Below are 27,120 nucleotides of genomic sequence, written 5' to 3'. Positions count from 1 at the left end.
ACGATCGTTCAAAAGTTCTTGCAGCGTCGGGAGAATTTCGCCGTGCTTTATCAAAAAGACTCGCAGTGTCTTCTTCTGCGCCAAGCGAGAGTAAAAGAGAGAGAGAGAGAATGAAAGAGAGAATGAAAGAGAGAGAGAGAGAAAGAGAGGAAGAGTCAAGATAAGATGAGAGATGGATATATAGAGTTTTTGATGGATTTGCTCTCTTATTATCGCTTTTACGGGACGATGAATAAAGCTCTAGGCAGGCAGACGCGCCGCTTTATATATAAGTATATTTTTTACGAAAAATAAACGACGCCAAGTTCGTCCGACAGCTTTGATATACCCATCAATTTTTAATTATTAACTGTGCAAAATTTAACTATCTTACATGTATCTAGTTCACTGCAATAAGGTAACGTGCGCGAGTTGATTAAAATGGTCGATGCGCAGACACAACGAGCTGCCTGCCCCTCTCTTTTGCCTAGTAATACACGCTCGAGAGTATAATATCCGCGCTAATACATCTCAAGGAAGTCTTCATTTCATTTTGTGTATGTATATCCGGGTACTGTATGCGAAGCCGCCGCCGTTGCAGCAGCCCGTGTAAATGCAAGCTCGCTCACGATCCAGAAAAGCTCGAGCTTTGCACGGCTCGCTCTCTATCCTATCTACGCTGCAGCGGCTCCAGCAACAGCAGCACAGCCATTAGCAAAATGATAATATCAATACTTAGCCCCGTTATACATTCCCGCGCGGCTCGTGTCTGCATCAATTAATGTTCTACATCGAGTTTTGTCAATTTATATATATTTTGGAATAAATTGCAGCGCGAATTTTGTGCCACCCGACGTCGACGACGACGACAAGCGAAGGGAAAAAACTCGTTTCTCTCTCAGCAGCAGCACGACTGCACAGCTCGCACAGTGTCAAGCCAACTCTCGGGGCACATGCAGCTACTATCGATGCTCGACCCCCCTCAGTTCGAGAGCTTTTTCTTCGTCTGCTGCACCCATTCGATACACGGCTATACATGTATATTACGTGTGTGTGCGCGGTGTACTTGCGTAATTTATCGTATATAGAGGGACCATCCATAAAGGTTAGATAAAATCGTCGCATTACGGAGGGCAAGCTCGCGCGCGATCGAGTGTAGTACGCGGAGAGCGCGTCGCACTGCACATTTCTCCGCGCGCGTGAATATCTATGCATCGATATATAGAAACGAATAAAGCGAGACGCGATACTTGGGTCTCCTTGGGTATTTTATGTATTACAGTAAAAAGGCAGGAAAATATGCTGAAAAACTGCGCAGTAGCTGGAGGAGTATACAATGATGAATTTTCGCATTTTTCGATTCCTCGCAAGCTCTCGCATGTGTATACTTTATGAAATTGTACGTATCGATCATCGACGTGAAATAATCGCTCTCTTTCATCTCCAATTTTCTCTCGCCTGCTCTCGCTATCTCGGAAAATATAGTGTATACGTACGAAAGACGCGTCGTGTGGTGTCGTTAAAAAATGTTTTCCATGAAATGTATATGTAATTCGCGTATAAAGACTCCTCGATGATATTACTCGCGCTCGTCGCGTAACGACTGAGAGAAAGAGAGCGAGAGAAAATGAAAATAGAAAAAAGAAGAATCAAGAGTAAGCGAGAAAAAATACGCTCATGCATATACGCACACGCGCAGCCCTGGCAGCAGCAGCAGCAGCAGCAGCAGCGGCTGAAGGGAGCCCGAGAGCGAGAAGAGAGAGAATGTACTCTCTGCTAGTGACATCATAAAAGTGCAAAATAAGAGCGAAAAATATCCCTACCTCGCGTCTGCTGTATCTATATGCTGATATGTCTTTGTATGTATATGTGTGTGTGTGTATAAAGTATAGAGGAAAACGCGTCGAGAGCGCGAGAGAGACAGTTATAAAGGCAAAAAAAAGGAAGAAGAAAAGAAAGAAGAAGAAAAACTCGGGGAAGTATTATCGCGAAGAAGCGGTCGGTATATAGTCTGGCAGCTGCAGCGGAGCAACTAGCCTAGCTTGCAGTAGCAGTGCGTGTATATACGTTGTTGTGTGTGTATATATTGTATGTGATTCATGCACAACGTCTGGCGTTGTTCGTCGTCGTAAATAACGTCAAAGTAAGGGAAGGAAAAAGCGAGAGAGAGAGAGAGAGAGAGGAGAAAAAAAAAGAGTAACACAACGCCATACACAGCGCTCGAACTCGCCTCGCTTCGCGCGTTCGCGTACATACACTATGGTACTATACGCACACCGTGCGCACACGGGGGTGGTGTACAATAGAAGGAAGTTGCCGATGCTATATAAACGTGAACGCGCGAGCGAAGCTAAATGTACCTTATACGTGTATGCAGCCGACGACGCGAGCGAGAGAGAGAGAGAGAGAGGGTTAAAGCACAGAGAGCGAATATGTGTGTACGCTGAAAGTTACCCATCGCTTGTTGTATGTGTACGTGTGTGTGTGTGAATGCTACGAACTACACATATGCTAGTTACAAGCGAAACTTTGTACTTTGGATCCGCGCATACATACACACGTATACACAAACGCGCGTGCGCGCGTTCGCACGCTTCCGTGTTAAATATCTCGTTGTACGGGGTATGGGTGCGTATATATACCTGCGCTACTATTCGCTGCGTTTGTTCCTTGCGTTTATAGCCAGAGCTTTTATATGTATAAATAACGCATATTACCGTGGGTACACACGGACTGGCCAGAGTTGCTTGTTTTGAATTTTCCACTGCATATTTACATATACGTACTCGGTGCGCGGGGTCCGGTTCTGTATACGTGCCCTACTTGCGCTTTCCCTCGCAGCAGCAGCAAAAAAAAGGGAGGAAGACGAAGTAACGCGACGTAAATCAGGGGAGATAATTATTAACTATTGAGCGCGAGTTCGCGAAGTGTACTAGCAAGCGCATGCACTGGCAAAATTCGCGCACAACTCGGCGGCGGGTATAAGTGTAAAGCTTAAAAGCTTTCGGTATTTACGAGGTTCGAAAGGGGGGCAAAATGAATTTAACGCGCGCACACAGAGGAGGATGGATATACGGGGGACGCGGTCTTTGTTGTCTTTCTCTTTCTTCTTTTCTTATAAAGTGCACGCGGCAGCTACGACGACTATACGACGACTACGACGATTCTCCTCCCCTTTTCCTTTCCTTTTTTTTTTTTTTTTTTTTTACGTAACTACTCTCTTCTATCTTCATCTGGGCTTTATGACGTTGACGAAGTTTAGTAGAAAAGTCACGAACGCGCGACGCCCAACGACGACGTGCCGCCTCCGCGAGAAAATGTCAATGATGCTGTTGGTAGCACAGAGATATTTATGAAATAATACTCATCGCCGCGCGCGCTACTTCTTTGGTCATTTCTTCTGCTTAATTCAATAAGTTCATTGAGCTCGCGTTGCTGCTGTTTCTTGATCAAGTTTCGGAATATTTTTGAAAAGCAAAACAACTCGGTCATAACTGAGTTGCTGCGCCCTTGCAAATGCAATTTTGCCGCGTTGATGAAATTTTACCAAATACACTGTCGCCGTCATAGATTGAGTTTACTCTCGCATATAGCTCGTTTGAAAAGGCCAATTTTGCGTTGAAAAGAATTTCGTCACCTGTACATACCCTACGTCAAACTATGCGAACTGTGTATGCCATTTTTTTTTTTGCGCGCGAAATACACGACGAAAGCGTGCGTGATTTTTGTGCCTTTCTAATGTGCGTGTGTGCGAAGTACATTGAAAAATACCGATGCGTGATGAAAAATTAACCAGAGCGATCGTTTCGTTTCGTTGCGTAGAGCTCTTTTTTGCCCTTCTACTCACACACTCGCGTGCGTGCATTGTGCGCGCGCGGGCAAAATTTTCACGAGAAATTTCTCACTCGGAGTGCATATAAAGACTTCGTCATTCGCACAGAAGCCAAGTCAGAGAAGAGAGTGAGAGAGCTGACTATATTTGGGCTGTAGGCGAGCGTCCTGCTGCAGTATGTGTGTGCGAGCGAGCTTGAAACTGGGTCATCGTCGTGCTCTCTAGCGCGCGAGCGCCGCCCGCCAACCCCGTTTAACCGTCAGCTTGATTTTTCAAACGAGAGAAAGGGAGAGAGAGAAAAGCTGGGAAGGGAGATTGTAAAATTTAGCTCGTCAAATGAATTACGCATAAACTGTTATGTAGGCGCGCATGCTGCTCTGCCTGTGCAAATGGGATTAAACGGGCGATGAAAATTTTGGATTTTTTTCGAAATTTATCCGATAAATTATACATACTTCGGCATCGCGCATCCTTATACCATTGGGGGGAGAATAATGAATGACGCGAATAACGCTCGGAGCGCATAAATCATCGAGAGCTCGCGCGGAGATGAAAAATGCATCGACGCATCGTCCCGCGTCCATTGACTTTTATTCGCACACGCGCACATCACATTGGGCATTAGTGGAATTAACCGCGCTCGCGTAGGCAAAAGCGCACACAGATAAGCGTAAGATGGTTTTTTACGCGCGCGGAGAGGAGATTCAATACCACTACTACACTATACGTGCACAGAGAGAGAGAGAGAGAGCATATCGGTAAATAAAATCGTAGACTAGTTTTCATGCGTACTCGAGTACGTACGTGTATTTTTGAAAGTTTAAGCGCCGCGCCTCTATGCTGCAGTAGTGCACACAGCACACGTGAAAGCATTAGGCAAATTGAGAAAACTACAGCTCGCGCGCGCGCACCCTCGCTCCATTGCAACGGAAGAATGTTCTTACGTGTGTATAGCCAGCCAGTATGTCAGGGAAAAAAAGAACGACTCTCGTTTTTTTTTTTTTTTTTTCATCATCACCGGGCACAATAAAGAGAGCGCGAGTACGTGTGGGCCACTAGGTCTTTGAAAATATTTACTTTTCATGCAGCAGCCGCGCAGAATGAGATGTAAAATAATCGCATCGCAAGAAAAAGTGAGTGCATATTATAATATACTCTCTTGACCAACTCTCAGAAAGATGAGAATAGATAATAATTTAAAAGGGCAACAAATTAAAAAGTTTTAATATAATTGTAAAAAATTTTTGAAAAAAAGGTATTTGGTGTATGTACTTCATTATTTCAGTTTTATGTGTGTCACGAATGTTAATGTTGTAATTTCATTACTTTCTGAAACTGTTATTTTAAGTAATTGATGTATCAAGCCTAAAATGAATTGTTTTCCACATAAATGTTGTAATTTACCATCAAAATATACGTACAAAGTACAAAAACGTTTAAAAAAATCACATACGAAATAATCATTGAATAAGCTTGAACGAAGAGAAAATGAAATTCACATCAGAAAAGTAGATTCATTTTTATTCAAACTTGAACTTCCTATTAACAAGATAATAGTTATTTATGCAATAGTATGACGAAAAACGTCTTTTTTCGCACATTTTTTAGTGCGCAAAAAGCGTTTTTGGACACTCGTAAATAACTATTATGTAACAAGTGCCCAAAAGGCATTTTTGGGCACTAGTGTGCGGAAAAAGACACGAGTGCCGGATATGCCGGCACGAGTGGGTGTTTTTTCCGCACACTGTGTGCAAAAAAGCTGGGCACGTGTTGCATACAAAATTTTATGCAATAGTAGGCGAAAAATACGTTTATTTAAATGAGGCATTTTACCGCACACCCGTGTCCATAATGAGGCATTTTACCGCACACAAGAGTCCAAAAACGCTTTTTGCGCACTAAAAATGTGCAAAAAAAGACATTTTTCGTCATACTATTGCATAAAAAAACATATTTTTAGCTTAGTCAATTTTGTAAAATTCATCTCAAATTGGTGTGTCACTCGCCAAACTTATATGTCTCTTTAAACTTACAAAGATCGTATAAAAGTCTGGTCGAACTAAATTGAAAATAAGTTTTGGCCCATGTAGCGTGCGTTTGTTATTTTTCCAATGTATCAACTATAATCTAACAAATTTAACTAAATTTCACCAAAAATTAATACAAAGTCGAGATAAATTTGTGAGAAAGCTAACATTTTGAAATTTTGCAGCATACAGTATGTTACGACTGGTAACTTATTTCAAGTCGTTCTTGTTATTTAAAAATAAAAAAGAAAATTTTAAAGTTAAATAATTTATCGATAAAATATTCATGTGTGTTTCCAAGGTTTTGTCATATTTCATAACTTTAAACGAATAAAAGGATTTTTATGCCTTCGAGGCTCTTTCCCTATAATCGTGTTTTAATTATTTTAGTTAAATTCATTTTTAAAAAACTATTATTTTATCAATAATGATGAAATACAAACGACAATGAATTCAATTGAAATTTATACAATTCACCGTAACATTTTCGAGATTTTGCTTCGGACACACACACACACACACACACACACACACACACACACACACACACACACACACACACACACACACACATACACAACAGCCTCCGTTGTGGGTAGAGGCGTTGGGCCACCTATCTGCTAAACCAACGCTGTGCTGAGAGAGCGGGTTCGATCCCCACTGAGGGAAATTTCATTCGTGATTTTTCACGAATTCACAAGATGTAGCCGACAGAGCAAATTGGGAACTTGCCATCGGCGGCAAAAGCGAGAACCACACTCACAAGATGGCACTTGACAGCGAGTTCTAAGAAGAGAGGCCCAACTCAGGAGGAGATGCCAGCAATATGTGACCACGCAGACGGCTCTGAAAAAGGGGATACGACAATCGACGATGGCATCGCGCAGGATCGGAGGTTCACCAAGTAGAAAAAAAGATGAGTCCCTGAACCCCTAATCGTCGCATATCACTATGCGACGGATGGGGGATGTATGGAAAACAACGACTAACAGAAGTAGCAGAAATGCTCAACTAACCCCGGCCTCACCGAAGCAATTGAAGAAAGGCGTGCATAATGTCTCCGACCTCGGTGAAGAGCTTGGTAAGGTTAAATACACTGATTTTTTGAGTAATTGTAAGACTTTTTTATTCTTGGTAATTTTTTCCTAGAGTCTATATTTCTCGAGAAAAAAATTCATGAAAGTATACAAAAAAATTTTGCAATCTAGACGCCATTTTGTTAACTTCCCGGCAAATTTTTGGTACAAAATCTATGTCATTTTAAAGGTAAAACAATTATGCCACGGTTTAATGTGTTTCTAAGGTCGTGGCAAACTCGAAACACATTTTAAATTTGGTTTAAAAACAAAAAAACGTGAAAAAAATGTACTTTTTTTTGTTTAAACTAATTTTTCTCTATGTTAATAACTTTTTAGCACAATTTAAATACCATTATTGGAAAGGAGAGCTTTCAAACTTTAAAAATATGTAGGTTGCATTTTTTTCTAACGCCAATTGCGTAAACTGTACAGCTTCGAAGAGTGACGTGTTGTTTGGGTCGTTTTGGGCCGAAAAGGGTTAACCTAATGTAAACTTCTACTTCTACTTTCTGCTCAATAAAATATATTAATACATCCTAAAAAAAAAAAAAAAAAAAAAAAAAAAAAAAAAAAAAAAAAAAAAAAAAAAAAAAAAAAAAAAAAAAAAAAAAAAAAAAAAAAAAAAAAAAAAAAAAAAAAAAAAAAAAAAAAAAAAAAAAAAAAAAAAAAAAAAAAAAAAAAAAAAAAAAAAAAAAAAAAAAAAAAAAAAAAAAAAAAAAAAAAAAAAAAAAAAAAAAAAAAAAAAAAAAAAAAAAAAAAAAAAAAAAAAAAAAAAAAAAAAAAAAAAAAAAAAAAAAAAAAAAAAAAAAAAAAAAAAAGAAAACACACACACATACATACATACGGACATTTGTTGAGAATTCAATCAAGTTTACAAATATGTAAACCAAATTGTCCTACGAGGTCTGGTTTAAAATCTCGTTTTCGAGCCCATCACAGAGCTTCCTCTATGAGGAAGCAAAATTTTTTTTTTTTTAATTTATTATTTCAAGATTTTTCGCAGTACAAGCATTATCTATTATTTAGTTACAAAAAAAGTCACAATCCTGATAGAAAATAGCTGCAATTTTCCGCGGCTATTAACTTTGTAATATGCGTACTTGAAAAGCAGAAATATAAAATAAATATATAATTCAACCTTTTTTTTGTCGACAAATTGCTTGAATACTTTACTGACTTTAAAAATAAATAAAAGTCACCCTGAAATAGTTTGAAATTTCAAGCGAAAAAATTATTATGTATAAAGATACTGTGAGTTTCGACACATGCATGTATTTTCACTTATTTTAATATCTAGTGACTATTATTTGTTAACATTTTTTTTGGCTTTATTTTTTGGTTGGGCCTATTAATATTTCTTCTATTATTTGTGCAATCTTGACCTTCTTTTTTATTTGTCTTAACAGATACTTCGAATTTTTTGTCAGTAGTATCATGTCTCGTGAATCAACCATAAATGAGTACGAACTGACTACAAGATCGATCAAAATATTGCATTTGCATCAACTCACTTTAATTAAAAAATCACTGCAGATATTTTTTCTTTTACCACATCAAAATAAATTTATTCATTCGATTGGGAAATGTACAATTCTCCTTTTTTTGTGCTCTATTTTGGTTTGCTCGGTAAGTATTTTCTATAAATTGTGAAGCAGTTATTTCAATTTTATGAAATTAGGGCTTGAAGCTACGTAACGAATGCAAAGAGGCCAACATCAACGTAAACATTATAGTTAAATGTATAGTACAATTATCGATTAATTTAGATTATATGTGTATTTACATGGTTTTAATTTTAAATATCAAAAAGGTAATCACGGGCTTTTTAACCATTATCATAATCATATAGCATTAGTCAAATACCTACCCTACGAATTCTATGTCAATATGTATGTTTTAGGTCACTATAATTTTGAAAATGATGCTACAAATATACGAAAGCTATGATATGGTATGACAAGAAATAACTAGAAGAGTAGTCAAAAAAGCTTCACAAATTATTTACTATTCAGCTGGTGAAAATTGTATTTTCTACAAATAAGGTTAACGTAAATTAATTTTTATATCTTTTTTCAGTGATGTTTTTTTTGCTATGTGTAATATATGCTACAGCACCAATAATTTCTCCATTTTTTTTATCATGGTTATTATTTCAAAATGAAACGTTGAGTAAAACTCTACCGTTAAAATTAGAATGTTTTGTAGATGAACAAGAATATTTTTATTATATTTTTGCATTCCATTTTTTCACTATAATGGTTTTTTGTTGGTTCCCCATATCATTCAATAATCTCCAATGCATGATTATATCATTCATCATTGGTCAACTCGATTGTATAAGGTACGTGAACTCTTCATTAACATTCCTTCGACTATACTTAATAAGCCACTCATATAATTGATAAAGTAAATTGTGGAAATGAGATTTTTATTTATGATATTATTCAAAAAAATTATTTATTTAATAGATACTACTTGAATGAAATAGATATTATGCTCGATCGCAATATTCTTCACGGCAAACAAACTAAAAATGATTTAGTATACAGAAAACTTATAGAATTGATTCACCAACATCAAAGTTGCATCAAGTGAGTTTTTATCTGCATAAAACTTTTCAGAATTACTTTTCGATAAAGTAAGTTAAGATTACTTGTCAGTATTTTGAATGTCAAACAAATATGTGAAATAGCTTTCATTTGGTGTAAAACGGGTTGATATATCTTACTTCTTCGAACTGTTTTTCGGAAAAACCTGAATAATTTTGATTATTTAAATGAGTATGTTCCTAGACTTTACGAGTATCTGGATAAGATGGGGAAACCAATTTTTTTCATAGTATTTGCTTCTCTTGTTTTCAATCTCGTTTTTTGTGGCACAGTGGTAAATATTACATCATTAAAAATCACGGGCCTAGTAAAATTAAATCCTACGTAGATTAGTATATTTCGTAACAAGTGCGCGAAGCAGTTCACCCGAACGTAGCGAGGGTGAAAACACCTCCTGGATAAGTCAACTTCCTCGTGGACTAGACAACGATATTTTTTAACCCTGATTGTGAGAAACTAGGGTTTTCTGACGATTTAAGTTTAGAAAACATGTATTTCGCGCACGCAGTGTTAAAAATACTTTTAAATATTATAAAAATTTAAATAAAATAGTGTCATTTATTATTTACTTAATTTAGTTATTATAAGTAGATGACACACCAATTCTTGAATAATCTTTAATCTTATATAAATATTTAATAATATCTTATCAATATTTTTTTAATCTAAATGCAAATGGTAATTTTATTTAATTCAGATTTGCTAGTAGCAACAGAAATGTTTGTTATTTATTCTATGACAATGATGTCAGTTATTTTAATTTGTATTCCCAGTCAATTAATGAGTAATGCTAGCTATGATTTATTTTTGGAAAGGTATAATTAACCATAATATTTTTAAATGAAGATAAATACTTAAAAAACACAATATTTTAATCAATCCAGTAACTGCATCGATTTGCATAAATACTCGCCAAAAGCTAGATTTGTTTTGATAATGATGATAAGGAAAACAATGGATACTCTACCACTACGAGCTGGACCAATAATTGAATTGAATTTTGAAACATTTAGCCTAGTAATTCGATCGCTTTAATTATAAAAAAATGCAAATCAATTGTAATATCCACCTTTCATTTTATAGGTTATGAAAAGTTCAATGTCATTCGTTGCAACTTTTCGAACTTTGTATGACTCACTTCGAGAGTAAACTCACATCTAGAAGTTACTATTACTGGAAAGTGTAGTCTAAAAGTAACATGGAAAAGCAATTATAAGATTTTCTAAATTTTATTTCACGGAAAAAAGTTAATAAAGCACAATATTTTTAGTGGTTACTAAATATTTTTAAAAAATTTTTTAGCCCAAAGTACCGAATATTTAAATGTTTTTAAACATTTTTTCCAAAATGTATATTATTAATTTAACTGTTAAGTTTCTCAAGATTCATTTTAACACCTCAGAATCTCAAACATTTAGAATTTCCTTTATTAGAGCGCACGCATTCAGTTAGCAAACCCTTTTTGCTTATTTCACGGTTGACTCGTCACAGCTCATGCAATTGGCGTGTACGTCGGAGCGATGATGCACATCTCGTCGCATGCAGGTATTATTCCGGTGTACGCGTGCAGGCCGAGCAGGCGCATACATAGATCGCAAAACAATTGAAATTTCACGCAACGGGCCGATTTCGATTGGCGGCGACTGACTGCGTGATTAATTAAAATTCGCCAATTACAGAGAGAGATGGAAAGAGATAAAGCTGATGTGAGTATAGACGGACAGAGCGTATAAGCTTTGCAATATTGCATTGCAATGGCGATATTGGGGTATGCAATGTTTCTTTTATTAGAAATGAATGGCATTGCTAACGGTGCAAAATCGCCTGCTCGCTTTCTTAATTTTTGCACAGAAAACAATTTATGTTGTATCATTCCATAACTTAAGGTAAATCGCCATCTAGCACAGTAAAGTGTCACCTCCAACGAGCATCAGCATGATGCTGTTTTAATTTCCAGATCAACAAGGTGTAATGCTGCTTTGGCAATTTTCGACTGCAGCACACAGTATTTTTGTGATCAGAAAATATCATATTTACTATAAGAAAAGGTATGAGTTTAATAATAATGTAAACAATTATATTATTTAGACGTTATTACCGCATACGTTAACACAACTAGTGTGTCAAATTTAAAGAAAATGAGTCAAATGGATTTTGAGTTACAGTAGCCATCATATTTTCTCAACTGTAGAAGAAAATTTTATATAAATGTGTAAGAACTTTTATAAAAGTGGCTAGCATATTTTTCGTTCTTTCAAACTGAATATGCCTCGTCCCACTCATTTCAAATTAATTCTTAATCCATAAAATCGAAATTAAATCTTACTTTAACTTTTACTCAGGTATCCCTCTAATACGGTCTAGTTTACTTGATTATTAATTAAACTCTTTTTATCGCTCATCTTCGAATTTCAAAGACAATGAGCGAGAACGACGTATCTGCAGCAGTTAGTCCGAATGAATAATAATTTGCTCTGCTGCTCATCATTTATCTTTGTGTACCGACTATCACTTTATAAAGTACCTCAAAAATACGCGTAAAATATCTCCTGCTATTTTTAAAAATCTATCGTAGCTTATTAAGGGCTCTCTCGCAAAGCAAAAGAGATAACTCGTTTTTCCGTGCTCAACAGAAAAATTGTTAGAAAGATGCCAAGGTTGAAAAGAGTACGATTTTTTTAATAATGATAATAATAATGATAGCTGCAAAGCAGAACGTATAAGCTTGCGATGTATATATAATAAATAATGAGGAAAGTTTTGGGTTGTAAAAAATGTCGCCGACGCAAATGATCAGAGCCAAGGAAAAAAGATATTAACGCCAAATTCACCAAATATGATGTTCGGTTATATGATACGTACATAAGCGCATTTTATACAGTCGACAAGACGAATGCCCTTTGAGGAGGATGCCAAGATGTCTATATAATGCATTGCTGGCTCACTGCTCGGGCAAAGATCGAATGAAAACCTCCACAAAGTGCTGACCACGGTAGAATTCTCGAAGAGAGCGAATATAGCGAGGGAGAAAAAACATCAAGAGAGAGAGAGAGAGAGAGACATTATATTTTTATTGCGAATGAGATATCGATTTTTCCCGCCCCGCAGTCAGTCGGGGCAGTAATACTATTCGCCGCGAGCTGCAGCACGACCGGAGGAGGCCGATATTACATTAATTTCTGAATATTTCCTCGTTAACGAGTTGCAGTATTGCGACGACGACGACGACGACGACGAGTTATGCGCGCGCGACGGAGGAGACATGCTCAGGCTATAGACAAGCTAATCAAGTTTTGGCATGCCGAGAACGCGATGCATTGCAAATATTTGGACAAGGTATGCCCGCGTAAACGTATATATACGGGTGCGCACTCGAGACCAATAAATACGAGATATGTGCGTGATGCGTCGATGCTAGAGAGAGAGAGAGGCAGTAGCCGAGCGCCTCCACTGCCACCTCAACCCCTAAGACAATTTTGATTGGCATGCATATGTATGAACGAGCTACTTGGGCACGAGCATAATTGGCAAGCCGCAGTATCAAATTGTCTGAGCTATAATTCTTTATAGCGCTTATCGCTCGCTCGATTTAATTTCCTTTTAATCAAAGTTTTCGAATTAAGATCGGAGTCGTGTTCCGCCAAGTCCGTTGCGCGAGCGCGAGCACAAGTGTCCATTTCCTTATATATCACTTTGATGGAGAAGGGGCGGAGGGGGGGGGGGTGAGAGAGAGGCGCACACTGTACAAGTTTCGGTCCGAGTGCGAAACTAAATTGAAATTTGACAATTCATTCAGCTTTGCGTCTCGAAGTTTCACGCTTCAATTGTTCGCGAATTACCGATGGACGTCCAATTTCCCCGAATGGAAATGATCGACGCGTAATCTTTGATAATATCATGCGAACTCAAACAAGATATCGCAGAGTTATATATCTGACGACGAGTTAGTCCGAATCGTCGTACGGTACACGAGAGATCTCGTTTGAACGCGAGCGAAACGTTGACCAGAACGAAATCCCAGAATAACGCCTCCCTCCTCCTCCTTTGCCCTTATATATCCGCTTAAACTCGCGTAAAATCTTTTCAACTCTTGCAGATTTTTATCCCAGAAAGGGAAAATGCAAAAATAAAAAAAAAAAAAAAAATGAAAAGAAAAAAACTCACCGACGCGTTACTCCAGGGGGCTCTTATATATTATACGCGGCGCGCGAGCTTAAACCGACCAGGCAGCAGCAGAGGCTATCGGAGAAAAAGCTCAAGTATAACGTGTAAGCAGCTCAGCGTAGCAGTAGCAGCAGTGGCAGCAGTACAACGCGTACTGCTTATGTGTGTGGGCAGCAAGTACATATCATGTATATATACGAGCCGTGAGTTCGATCAATAAACCGTGGGATATCTGGTCGAGGGCCGCTTATATGCTATATATAACACGCGCTGCACACACACACGCCAGCAGCAGCAACTTGACTTTGAATCGAAGCGAGAGCTCGACTCTCTGCTGCTGTTCTACATCGTGTCGAATTCAATGTGTGTGTGTGTTTGCTCTATGCGTGTACCGTAATTTGTTCAACAAATATCAGTACAGCACGAAATTCGGTTTCTAGTGCCCCGTAATTACGTGCGCTCTGCACTCGCATTATACATATAGACACCTTTTACACACCGCGAACGACACACTCGAGCTGCCTCGAGATAATAATGGTAATAATCAAAGATCGTTGTTGTAAACTTTCGCGCGCGCGGAGTCGAAAAATACGGCCTCGTTTAAGTTTTTACGATTTAGCCCCGCGCACACACACATTAACGGTATATAAGTACGGTTTCGTACGGCGCGCGAGCAGCTTACATCCTTATACAAATACAAATTATTTCGAGGTGGAGAAGGAAGGAGGGCGTAGGGAGGGAGGGACTGTGTGTAGCTGGAAAAAGGAAGAAACTCCGCAGGGCTTATCATCGTCGTCCATACGGCCCACGAGTGAGATAATTGCCTTTTGCACGTATGCGTGCTGTATAAGTATGTATAGTAGTACCCCCCCCCCNCCCCCCCCCCCCCCATATATATATACTTGTGTGTGCGCGCGTGTTTGTATGTGGGTTCCTCGCGCATGATTAATCACGCAGCCATTGTTCTCGTTAGCAGAATCGTACGTGTATGCCGCGCATCGCATGTGTCTGTTTATATAAAGTATAATACGTATATATGTGTGTGTGTATGCGTGAGCTTTTAAGCACGAAAAGATACTGTACCTTTGAACATCGCTCGCGCAAATGTATACATTTCAGAATTGCTAGTAGTGCACAAACGATTGTTTCGCGGAAAACGCGCAATGAATGCGAGCACGTGAAAAATTGCTCGCTTGTTGGCAATGAATCAATTGTTGATTTGCAAGTTTATTTTTGTTTTTACTTACACAATAATTACAAGTTGGCGAGTATTTTTCTAATTTTTTTGTGTCGCAAAAAAACATACATTGAAATACTTCGATGAAACAGCTCGAGACAATTCTTTTTTAGAGGTAAAGGATTGAAACTTAGCTATATCTGAGTAAATTAAATCTCACATTCAAAGGGTTTACTTTGTTCATGTACTGTCATAATGTGCTTTCTGAGGTTACCTTTTTCTCCAAATAATTTAGGACAAATGTCACATTCAAAGGATTTGCTCCGATTATGTTCTTCATTTATGTGAGTATTGAGGTGACTTTTTTTCCAAATGATTTGTGACAAATGTCACATTCAAAGGATTTGCTACGATCATGTACTAAACTTATGTGCTTGTTAAGGTTACTTTTGTATCCAAATGATTTGTGACAAATGTCACACTCAAAGGTTTGATAAGATTATGAACTGTATTTATGTGCTTGTTGAGGTTACATTTGTGTCCACAGGATTTGTGACAAATGTCACATTGGAAGGGTTTACTCATCGTTCGTTCATCATTCATGATTCATCATTCGTTCATGTACTGTCATAATGTGCTTTCTGAGGTTACCTTTTTCTCCTGTTAATTTAAGACAAATCTCACATTGGAAGGGTGTACTACGAATATGTATATATTTATGTGTATTATATTTATTATATGTATTATATTATATTTATAGATTGGTTTGAGCGTTTTTTTAAATATTCTATCCTTCTTGTGTTCACCAATTTTCAATCGTGGATTTACTTTAAATTGACAATTATTATAATAATCGAAATCTTTCTTTATCAAAATCATTAGGCTTTTTTCGTCAAAGTAACAGTTCTGAATTTGATTTTCTGTTTTCACGATAGGTAGAAAATATTGATGCTCAGATTTACAGACGGATGTAGAGAAAGGCTTAACATCTTTGCACTCAAAATCTATAATTAATTTTCCATTTAACTTCTTCTGAAACGCACTTCATGTACTTTCATTTCATGTATATGATTAACTTAAAATTAAAAATTTTAATTGTTTTTGACAATGGAATGTTAGAACGTAATTCAAATCATTAAACTCACTGGTGATCTATGAAACGTGAAAGTTTTAAAGTTTTTCACTTCGCAAGAGTCCACCGAATCGAAAATATTATTTTCACCGGCATCCGGCCACGGCTCTTCTTTCACTCTGCAGAACAATTGAGTTTTATGAATCGATCGATTCACAAAATTTCATATTATAAACAAAAAAAGTATTACCTAACTGTGTCCCCTTTGCTTTCTTTCATAACTCGCTTGATTACATTTAATCACTGTGAATTTTGAGAAATGGTTCGAACAGAATATATTCGAGATTAAGAAAACTTACAGGTTACAAACGAGAAAATATTTGAGGTTAAACGTCTCAAGTACCTTATATCGTACCTCGATTTCAGCTATACACTTTTACGGATATAATTTTTTAACACTGCAGGGTACTTAAATGCTCGCCCGTGACTAAACGCACTGATTTACAAAGAGGCCCTCACTTGTCATCATGACAACATCGAAATTGTAATGAAAAATGTCATTCATGCAGGCGCACAATTTGCCAACGAATACTAGGCAGAGAAAAATTCACAAAAATGAAAATATAACTCTCAATCCTCACCCATATAGATGTTAGCAATAAAGTTTAATTAGTCATTGCAGCGCCAAGTGGTGAAATAACTTCGGCAGTTACGTTGATAATTTTACACAATATATTTTAATACTATTAAAAAAGTGATAATGGCTTGATTGTATCTTTGAAAAAAAAATTGTTGTGATTTTTTATCGTTAGACGAGGGTAACTGAGGTTCCGGGCATGGAGCACGAGTTTTTTTTTTTAAATCCTGATTAGATGATGAAGTAAAGTACGCGTGTGGTTGCGCACACGCAGCGCCCTGAATGATAAAATTTGAAAATGTAATATTGAAAAGGAAAACTATAGAAGAACTTTCTGTTTCCCGAGATAAGCTTTATGATAGATGCAAAATCGATTCTCATAAAGAGAGTCTTGCAGCTGCTTTCATTTATGAACACTCGTTGGTCTTAGCATAGACCCCAAACAAACTATGAAATGTAATAAAAATAAATACAATTTTCAAGCGAAATTAATACTTTTTTCTGCAGATGAAATTTTTTTAATTCGATACAACGTAATATTGTTTTGCAAATATAATGTAATTTCATTGAATTAACCATACATTTACCTAACAGAGCTTGCAAGTTTCTTCGGAGACCGAGGCACGAGTATATTAACGAGCTTCGACGTACGCCACCGCCGCGCTCGGAATAATTTTTAAGCTCGAGACGCGTACCGTATTCAACGGTCAACTCCATATACGTTATACACACAAGACGCGTATAACATTCGTGCTTGCGGTTCGCTTCGTCCCGCTCGATCGATTTGAGGTTTTGCCCCCGTCCACATGCAGGCAGGCGTATAACACGGCCAACGAGCGACTGCCCACGGTGCATGGTACGGTGAACACACACACACACACACACACACACACACACACTCGCACATCATTAAATGTATCGCGCGCCCAAGCGGAAGGAGAACGAATAAGCACATTTTATCCGTTATAATAACGACGTAACGTTATCTCGCGCACGTACACAATATAGAAGTACATATACACACCGATACATATAGCGGCGGCAGGCGTATAATAATACAGGGTAGTAGGATAGCAGCAGCAGCTTGGCTGTTGTGCGTGTATATTATATATAAATACTTTGGTGTGTATACGTATACACGAGTCACGTCAAGCGCTCCACGCTCGCTTATACACTCGCTGCTGCTGCTCTTGAAACGAGATATCAACGTGTCGCCGTCGTCGCTGTTGTTGGCTATGTTTATATTATATATATAGTGTAAAACAGTAGACGCGCAGCGGCGGCGGCAGGTACATGTAGGGTCATAGGGTATATTATTTGTCCTAAGGGAGTGACAAGCAAGGGGAGCTGCTACTCTCGCAAGTATAATACGCGAACTCGCGAGCGATAGCCGACGCTTTCTCTCTCTCTCTCTCTCTCTCTGTATGCCTTGTGTGTATAATACGTACGCGTTACAGCATTACGATATGCGCGCGTGTGTCGTTTTATTATACGACGACGACGACACAAGGCCCCACCGACACGTATCGTACATACGAGGCGACCTTTTATGTCTGCTACATATACGCGCGAGTACATTTTATTGGCAAATAATGCAGGGAGCATACACGAGAGAGAAGCTCGAGGTACAAATTGCTTTTTCCAAAATTGTCGAAAATCAATAAATTTCCAACGCGTTCATCTAGATATAGTTGTTACATGCGATATATATAATATGTAGAACGCAGTGTGCAAGTATCTGGAGCGAAAATCTAGCTGCACGACGTGATCATATCCGAATCCAGTTAATATCTAGTTTTCCCCACTTTCACGGGTCAGCGCGCGCAAGCGCCGAGCTCCTGCGTGGACAGAGGAAAAATGATCCATCGTGTATTACATACATTGTTGTAAGAGACCCGTGTGTAAGAGCGACATAATTTCAAAGATCCTCGAGGCAATTCAACTTGTGTATAATATACGTGAAGTGGTCTTTGCCCGAGAGCTCTCGTGTATCAATCAATCGTCGTCGTCGACGTCGGACGCTAGCTGACACCGTCGCTGTTACAAGACTGCGAGAACGTCCGCATGGTTTTAATGCGACCTCGATTCGAGCTTTCTCGCGTATATATATTAGAAATAATATATAAGACAAGAGAGAGAGAGAGAGAGAGAGAGAAAGAGGGAGGGAGAGAGAATCCCGAGAAGCTGTGCAAGGCCATTGGAGATGGTCCAAGACGATGACGCTGGTACGCAGCAGCAGGCTACACCCACGCGCTTGAAACATGTCCGTGCACATTTGCTACGAGGCATTGCGGTTCTGCACGCGATTAAAGACTTTAATGCAATTTAGTATGTAGCATCGAGGATTGGTCTAAGAATGCGAATGACATTGCCGATCATCCGTGGTAATTGATCGCACACGCTCCCTCTGGAATATTAAATTTATTTTTGCATACATGCTATACGCGAAAAAGTGAAATTTCGTATAACTTTGGAAGATGTTTGCTCGCGAGCACGTGTGCTCGGAGCTCAGCTCGTTTTTTTTTTCAATAATATATATTCTTCGAACGAGGTCGCGATATTGTCCGAAGTAGGGCATAACTAACGAAAAGCATGTGGAACACATCGCGGAGCTAGCAATCCCTCTCCAGTGAAATTCTCGCGCTGCATTTTATTCGGTACTCTACATATGATATAAGCTCGTCGGCGAGCTAGCGACTTTCGCTGGACATTGGCGCACACGCGTTTAGTGCTCGAAAAATATATCCCATCTTAAAATTTCTCTTCAAAAAAAGTCCGTCGTAAATCATAAGTAGTTTTGGGAAAGCAGCTTTACGGGATTGCGATTGGATGTTGTCCTTAACCAGTTAATTGTGAATTTTCGTATGTTTTTTTTCATATGAGTCAAGTTACAATGATGCAGATTTGTTTTTTACAATCTAGGACTGAAAAATTATAAATACCAAACTTTGTGTAAGAAGGACTCATCAGAGTATTTCTGATTGTTGCTGTCGACAACTGTACCGAATTTCAGCCAACTTTATTCAGTTGTTTTACTAGAAAACAGAATTAAAATCGTTTAATAACGTTTTACGAACAATTATGTGCTACACATTGCACTAATTCCAATAATATTAAACTTACTTTAAACCTAAAAATAGCAAAAATCACAATGTACAAAATGTAATAACCAATGTAATAAGCATAAAACATTTCAATGCGATAAAAAGTTAAATTTTCAATGGACTATTCTATAATTTAGCGTCATATTCTAGTTTGTTCCGCGAACTATTATAAATGAAGTTAAAGCTCAAGTAAAAGTTAAAGTAGCAAATTGAAAAGGTCTGAGCAGCTTGTCATGCTCTGCAATATCTTCAGCAATACATTTTATAGTTAGATCATTGATTCTAGATCTCGCATCGTCAACCTGCAAGCGGTCAAGTTCTACTTCGAATACATAAGAAAAGGTTTTTAGCTCCTTTTAAATGAAATTTTGTTATTTCGTAATATCCACGATTTTATCGTGGCGTGGCCAAAGTGACTTGATAAAATTATCGCGTGCATTTTAAAATCGAGTTTATACGCGACGTTTTATTCGATTTTGTAATATTCCATTTGAGCGAAATTCTAAAACAGGGACGAATCGTCAAAAGCTTACCCTCGAATTGCCACGCGCGCGGCAACAGCAGTGCTGGTGGCGGCCTAAAACCAATTTCTAGGTACCTATACATACGGAATCGAACAAATTTGACGTACGTGCCTATGCGTACGGACCTGTATGTTCGATCGATCACCGCCGCGCAAATCTACGTACGACGGCAAACAGGGAAATCGTACGCCTAGTCGAACCGCAAACTCGTTCTCTCACCCCCACACTGTCTCTCTTCTATCTCTATCCCTCTCTCGGTATCAATCGAATTAGTAGGCATTGCAGGCATTGTTTTCCTTTAATTTCTCGGCTCGGCTTCGCCACTATCCGACGCTCTTTCTCTTTTTTGCACCGCTGCTGCGCGTTTAACTTCGCATACTAAACCACGACGACGCGCGACTGGTATACGCGCATGTGACTGCGCCTGTCTCTCATGCTCTGTGCATTGTGCGCGTGTGTACATACACCCGCGCGCAAAACGCGTGGAATGGATATGTCTATACAAACACAGGACAATACTTCGCGTGCTCCATCTACAGGTATGTGTTTGTGTATGTGTGTGTGCGCGCGTATCTGCGTGCTCGCGACAGACGGATTGATGCTGCCTCGTTGGCTGACTGTTGCAGAGTTAGCTCTATTTGCCTCGAGTGAGACCTGTATAAAAGTCACGTCTCGCGATCTGACTTGCGCTGGCCCGCGCCTCGTGGCTACGATGCTTTTCAATTTTATCTTGCTGCATTTATATTATTTGGTATTTATAAAAGAAAATTGTGCTACTCAATGGACACAGGAGAACCAAAAGCTTTGAATGCTATGACACGAGACTTTATGAGATTGACATTTTTTATCACAACAGTAATTTAATAAGACCACATGAGTACCATTTATTTCTAAGAACAAGCATTAAAGATCACGAAAATTCTAAAAATAAATCATAAAATTGAGCATTTTATTCCATATGAGAATTGAGAATTTTATTCCATAATATTTTTCAAAAAAGTTAATGTTTATCGAAGAAAATTTAATTGGATTTGTGTATTGACAGTGTAAAATGCACTTAAAATTAAACTATACAAATCCCTTTCTTCGAACTTTAGAAACATTATAGTTAAATATTCGATTTACCTGAGCCAAAAAGGGAGTCAAAATTTCGAATGATTTCGACATATTCAAACGCGGAAATGGTCGTATTTACTGAAAATAGTATATTAATGCCCTAGGCCGCGAAAAATAGAAAAACAGAAGAAAAACATAAAACTCGGCTTCGCCTTGGCCACTAATTACACGTACTCTGGGGCTTTCTTTTTTCGCGGCATAGGCCTGTATACTATTTTTCATACACAGTGGCCCGAAAATCGCTCTTCCCGCTTTGCGCAGCGGCAGGAATGTAGTCAGTTTCGGGCCGCTGGTATGAAAACGCGATTTTTCTTCCTTTGAAACCAAACACAGCCATAAACAAAATACCTGTGAAAATGTCCAATTACATTACCCACATTGAGAGACAAAAAATTTCAATGGTAATTTCAGCCTCAAATTTTGAGGTTTTTTTTTATAGAATTCTGAGCTCGTGCTCGCGGATTTACCTCTTCTATGCATTATTAGATTTTTCTATTATAAATATTAATTTTAAAAAATTTGATATGAAAAACGTATATAGAATTACGGGTTTTCTGGGTCAGTGACGACTTCCACGCACGCTCTTGTTTGCATAAGATAACCTACATGATGATTGGAAATTCGAAACGCGCACGCTTGCATTCGCTCGCGAGGTAATGCAATTTTTTTCTGCTACATGTGCATTGCGTAAAAACAATTTTACAGAATAAAATACGTCGATGCTCGTGGTGTGTAGTTTCGAATCAGAGACGCGCACGCTTTCATTGTACACTGGGCGTTACGTTCATTTTATTTTCTATACATAATTTCAAACCAATGCAGGGAAAAAAAAGTAAAGAGAACGAAGCTATCGTGATACGCATAAATACGAAGCCATCGTTCGAGCATCATCTAATTAGCGCGGAAATTCAATGCGCAATTGCGACGGCGATTCTCGAGAACACGACTCAAGGCTCGAATTGCCTCGTTTCTTTTTCCTGATCTCCCCGTGGTCTCTTTTCAATTCAATGCCTTGAACCGCACGCGGCACGCATATGAGGCAGGTAAAATCTGAATAACATGGCAAAACGTCAAGATGTTCAACGTATATAATGCAATATACATTGTGAATATAGCAGGAATCTTGTGGCAGGTCGCGGTGGTGGTGGTGGTGGAGGGCTCCGAGGCTTTCCCGCTTTCACGAGCCATTGGCGCATATCGTGCAGCGGCAGCACAGTGGCTACATGCTATATAATATTGCACACGACGAAAGAGTAAAGCCACGCAAAAATTCAGTTTATTCTCTATGCACATACAGAGCATGAAGACGAGGGAGGCAAAAGTATAGAGAGACGACGACGAGGCAACTCGCTCTGGTATTCACTAAAAAGAAGCCGATATATGCACACACACACAGTTGACTCGTTTCTCTGCTCTGCTTCGCAATATATACGTGTGTGTGTGTGTGTGTGTGTGTGTGTGTGTGTGAGCATGTTTGAAGAAAAGCTCGACCCAAGCGAAACAAAAGAGGCTCGCGCGCGTGGTCCACTCGACATTACCTTTTCAGCTTTACACATGCACACACAGCAGAGAGAGAGAGTCACAGGCTAGTGTGCTTTATGTTTGTATATGTATCGTGTGCCTACAGCGCAAACCCCCTTCACCGCTTCTTTTACTTCAACTCTTTTTTTTTTCACCTTTGTCTCCTCCGCCCCCACCCTACCTCTTCATTTTTCGGCAGGTTGGCGTGTAAAGCCCGAAAAAAGAGAGAGAGACTTTAGCCCCCCTTTTCCAAAAGAAATAGCATTAAGTCTTTGAAGTAGTGCGCGCGGACACGTTAATTTCATTTCCTAAATTGAAACCGCAGCACGCACGCACGTGGTCAATTTACTTTTATAAATGAAACGAGAGCAAAAAGATCAACTATTCGGGTCCTCGCCCGAATCCGCTTAAAATATATTTATGTAATACGGCGATATCAAGAAACGAGAGGGAGAAGTTGGTATGTACATGAAAAGTACGAACTGCATCTGTATATAATATGTACCTGTTCTGCTGTTCGTCGACTTTGCTTGTGCTGCTAAAAGTCGCCGATACTCGCTGCTGCTGATTTTGGCAACGGGCCGCTGCGGCCTGCTCGGCCCGTCGCACTGCTCACCGAGCCTCGGCGCGGCTGCTCTCCTCTTTGCGCACGGTGCAGCCCTGCTGCTGCTGCTGCTCTATGTTAGCGGCACAGGCCTTTTTCGAAGGTTCCCGCTCGATCTGTCCTGCCTTTTGACTCTGCATCACAACACGCTTCGAGCTCGAGCTGCAAGCACAAGGACAAATTCAAAGTTAATTAAACTCATGCACACGAGACTGGAGATCTCTTAATTAAAAAAATAATCATAATAATAAAATAAAAGAGTAAAAGTTTTTTAATAAACTGCAGTACGCTCCGGTTGACACATCTGCCTCTGCCTCTGCATGACTGCGCACACACACACACACACACATACCCTTCATGCTCACGCGCCTCACGACCCTCCAAGGTTAAATAGTCATTTTATAATAATAGCCGCGCGCACGAGCGGCTGATAAATCACGCTGCGAACGCGTGCAGGGTTGGAAAGCTTAGTCGTCGTAGACGCGGTGAGCGGCCGAGGCTTTAATTCGAGCTCGTTTGTGACCCCCTTTTCTTGCCTTTCTTTTTTTTTTTTACTTCTTTTAAGCTTCGCTACACACGTAGGGCTACGCAGTAGTAAAGCGGCGGTGGCAGACGTGCGCCGCCACGCGTACGCAGGCCAACCATTCGCATTCAAAGTACGTAATATCCTCCTCGGTCAACGATTGACCCACATAAATGTGTATATAAAAGCGCGTTTTAAACGAGGTCATAATTGCAGGGCGCTTGAAATCTTTGCGCGTATACACAGTTTGCGATTGTTCGAGTATGATCGCGCGGCAGCGACGACGACGAATCGTATAATACGAGCTTCAAATATATCCGATAGGAATTTCTCCAGGGTGCAATCGCGTAAAAGTTTATTTTTTGGCCTGAATTATGCAACTCATCCTGGTATATAGCACAAGATAAATAATGTAACTTTCGCGGTTTCGACGCGGATAAAATTTCTAGATCCTAAAAGTTCATCGTCGTCGTTGCACGGAAGGGTTCTCCCTTATTAAGCTCTCGCGCTCGGAAAGCGTCGGTCGCCGCGGTTTAATATACATAGGTATATATATAACATAAAGCATCGCGTCCCTACGGAGAAAAGCCCAGGGAGCTGCCGGGAGAGAGAGAATATGCTTTTAACGAAGATATTTCACAAGATATTATGTACATGGACGCGCACGCGTGTGCGCACATGCTCGACAAATACGTATATACAGCGTCACGTCGAGCAGCGGTAGTCTGCGTGTGTGCCCTGTGCATGCGAAAAGCGAGTGTGTTGTAAGGGACAAACGATGTATTACCGCGCGGCCAGCAGCAGCAGCAGCAGCAGCGAAGCCAACAGCAGAGCTCCGAATAAATTAACCGTTGGTGCTGCCGCTGCAAGGTAGTGAGCTTTTGCGAGCAGCGGGACGTATACGTACACTAGCGTGTACCGAAGGATTACACGACGATGTAATTTGTTGATAATGAATATATTAAGGGGATAGAGCGAACGGGTATAAAGCTCGAAGGAATTTCCGTGCGCACACAAAAGTACTTATCCACGCGCGCGATGTTTTCCCAATTATGCCATCGCGCTCGTCGATACATGTACATAAACGCGTATTAGTGAAGACGCAACAGCAGCGCACGCGTTATATATAGGTACGCGCAGAACGATCCAATTAAGTAATTCGACGAGGAGAGAGAGAGAGAGAGCTTGCGGTTCGATTATAATCGAATACTAAATCAAACCGGCGCCCATAGGTACAGATATATAGAATGCGCCGTCCTGGGGAGTTTAAAGTAACAAAGTAATCGTGACTGGCAGGGATAAGTCCGCAATCGAGCGTGTAATCTCTCCCGCCTACCCACCCTAAATCTTGTCTAACGAGCGATTATATATGAATTACGCGAGGCAGGGCAACGACTTGAAACTTTTGCTTCTCTCTCTCTCTCTCTCTCTCTGTCTCTCGCGGGTGCATGGCGGGCTCGCCGAGGGACGACGAGAATGACTCAAGCTGCTGCTGCAAGCTCCTGTCTACTTGATCGTGTCAACCCAGAGCAAAGGAGTAAGAGAGGCAGAGAGAGAAAGGATGAGCTAAAGAGCACCTGTCTGTTTTTGAAACTTCGAAGTACGAAAGATGTATGGTACATATAATTGAACGCTGTCTGGAGTGGATTTATAGCAGCGGTAGAGATGCTTAATATTTATAATTACCCAATAACCAAAACATGAAATTTTTAATTGACCTGAATCTGACAATTTGATTGTTTCAAAAACTTCAGACCAGAGTTCATCCACTTTTTGTACAAATAGTACTGCTTTCAACGCTAGATGGCGACGTACTTTTATCTGTAAATCTGCAAGTGGGAAAGTCAAAATAATTGTATATCAAGTGTATATGTAGAAGTGTATATTAAAAACCTAATTATATATATGCATGCCCCCTGCAGGCCTTTGTAAAAAGGAAGGTTAATAAATAAATAAATAAATAAACAAATAAATAAATAAATATAGCAGAGTTTGTGGTGGTGCACTTCCGTTCGTTAAAAATAAAATTTTAAGCATTGCTATCACAGAGTCAATATTTTCATGAAAAATGGTTAAATAATAATTATTACGCTTTACACATCTGGAAAACCCATAATAAATATAATATGCTTACGCATACGTGTCTTTCGCGCGATATCGCGCCTCGAATGTAAACGAATGAATATGTATGTAACGTTGACTTGGACGCGTTGGGCCATATTCGGTTTAATTTATATATCTTGACTGAGGGAGCAGTGCGAAACGACGCCGACGACGACGACGAGTAGATCTAATAGCTCTGTTACGTGAAAAGAGCGAGACAGAGAAAGAGAGAGAGAGAGAGAGAGAGAGAGAGAGTAGCGCCCTACGCGAGCTGAGCGTTGCCTCAGACACGTCATATTTTCCGCAAGACACAGAGAGGAAGGTAATGTATGAGTAAAATCGCATTAATCTTCGTCCTAAAGGTAAGATGTATGTGCGCAGTCACCTCGCTTTCTCATGCTTTATACTGCACACGCACGAGCATACATACACAAACTCTGCACATATCCTCTCTCTCTCTCTTTCTCTCTGCACGAAGACTCGAGTTATTATTCTACGTTGGTTCGTCGGCAATTAAATTAATACGGGATAAAATATATATTCTTGCATAAACTTTTTAAAATTATAAGCGTAAAATAGAGGAGCAAAGAAATCTTTGGAAAACAGTCATAATGCAGCGCGAGAGGAAAAGCAGTGTGAAAACAAGGGAAAAGAGCTTATAAAATTTAGCAGCCATTTGCTGGGCACTTTTCTATTTTTGTTCTCGCATACTCTCCTTTCTTTCGTTACCCGCACTCTCCTTCTCTTCTCTCGCTTATTTCGCTCTCTCTTTCTCTTTTCGAGCCATCAGCGGCAGGAAGAGGGAACGAAAAATTGGATTACCTCACGGAAAGTCGCACGCGCGCGCGCGCTTCACTGCTGCCACGATGATGAAGAGGCAAAAAGGATAAGTGCAGCGAAAAACGAAGAGAAGGAGAGGAAGAGAGAGAAAGAGAGAGAGAGCAAGCAATAGAAAAACGAAGCTCAGTGGCGTTTACTATGTGAGAAATATTGATCGACGACGTCGGCCTTTTCTGTCTTTCTCTCTGGCACATCTCTATACCTCGACT

The 27,120-nt window shown here is 39.4% G+C and overlaps 1 protein-coding gene across 1 annotated transcript in view; it reads right to left on the bottom strand.

The window, feature by feature from the left end:
* The window catches only part of LOC106649660 (inactive rhomboid protein 1), a 108,636-nt gene that overhangs the window by 69,829 nt on the left and 11,687 nt on the right, over positions 1–27,120 (bottom strand). The window contains exon 2 of the mRNA XM_014367190.2: positions 23,347–23,607. The gene's annotated coding sequence lies outside the window, so the exon portion shown is untranslated. The remainder of the gene's footprint in view (positions 1–23,346; positions 23,608–27,120) is intronic.

This window comes from Trichogramma pretiosum, unplaced genomic scaffold (genome assembly GCF_000599845.2).
Source record: "Trichogramma pretiosum strain Unisexual culture from Peru unplaced genomic scaffold, Tpre_2.0 scaffold37, whole genome shotgun sequence".
Taxonomy (NCBI): Eukaryota; Metazoa; Arthropoda; class Insecta; order Hymenoptera; family Trichogrammatidae; genus Trichogramma; species Trichogramma pretiosum.
The sequence above is the reverse complement of the archived record's forward strand: the minus strand, read 5'-3'. Positions and strand labels throughout refer to the sequence as shown.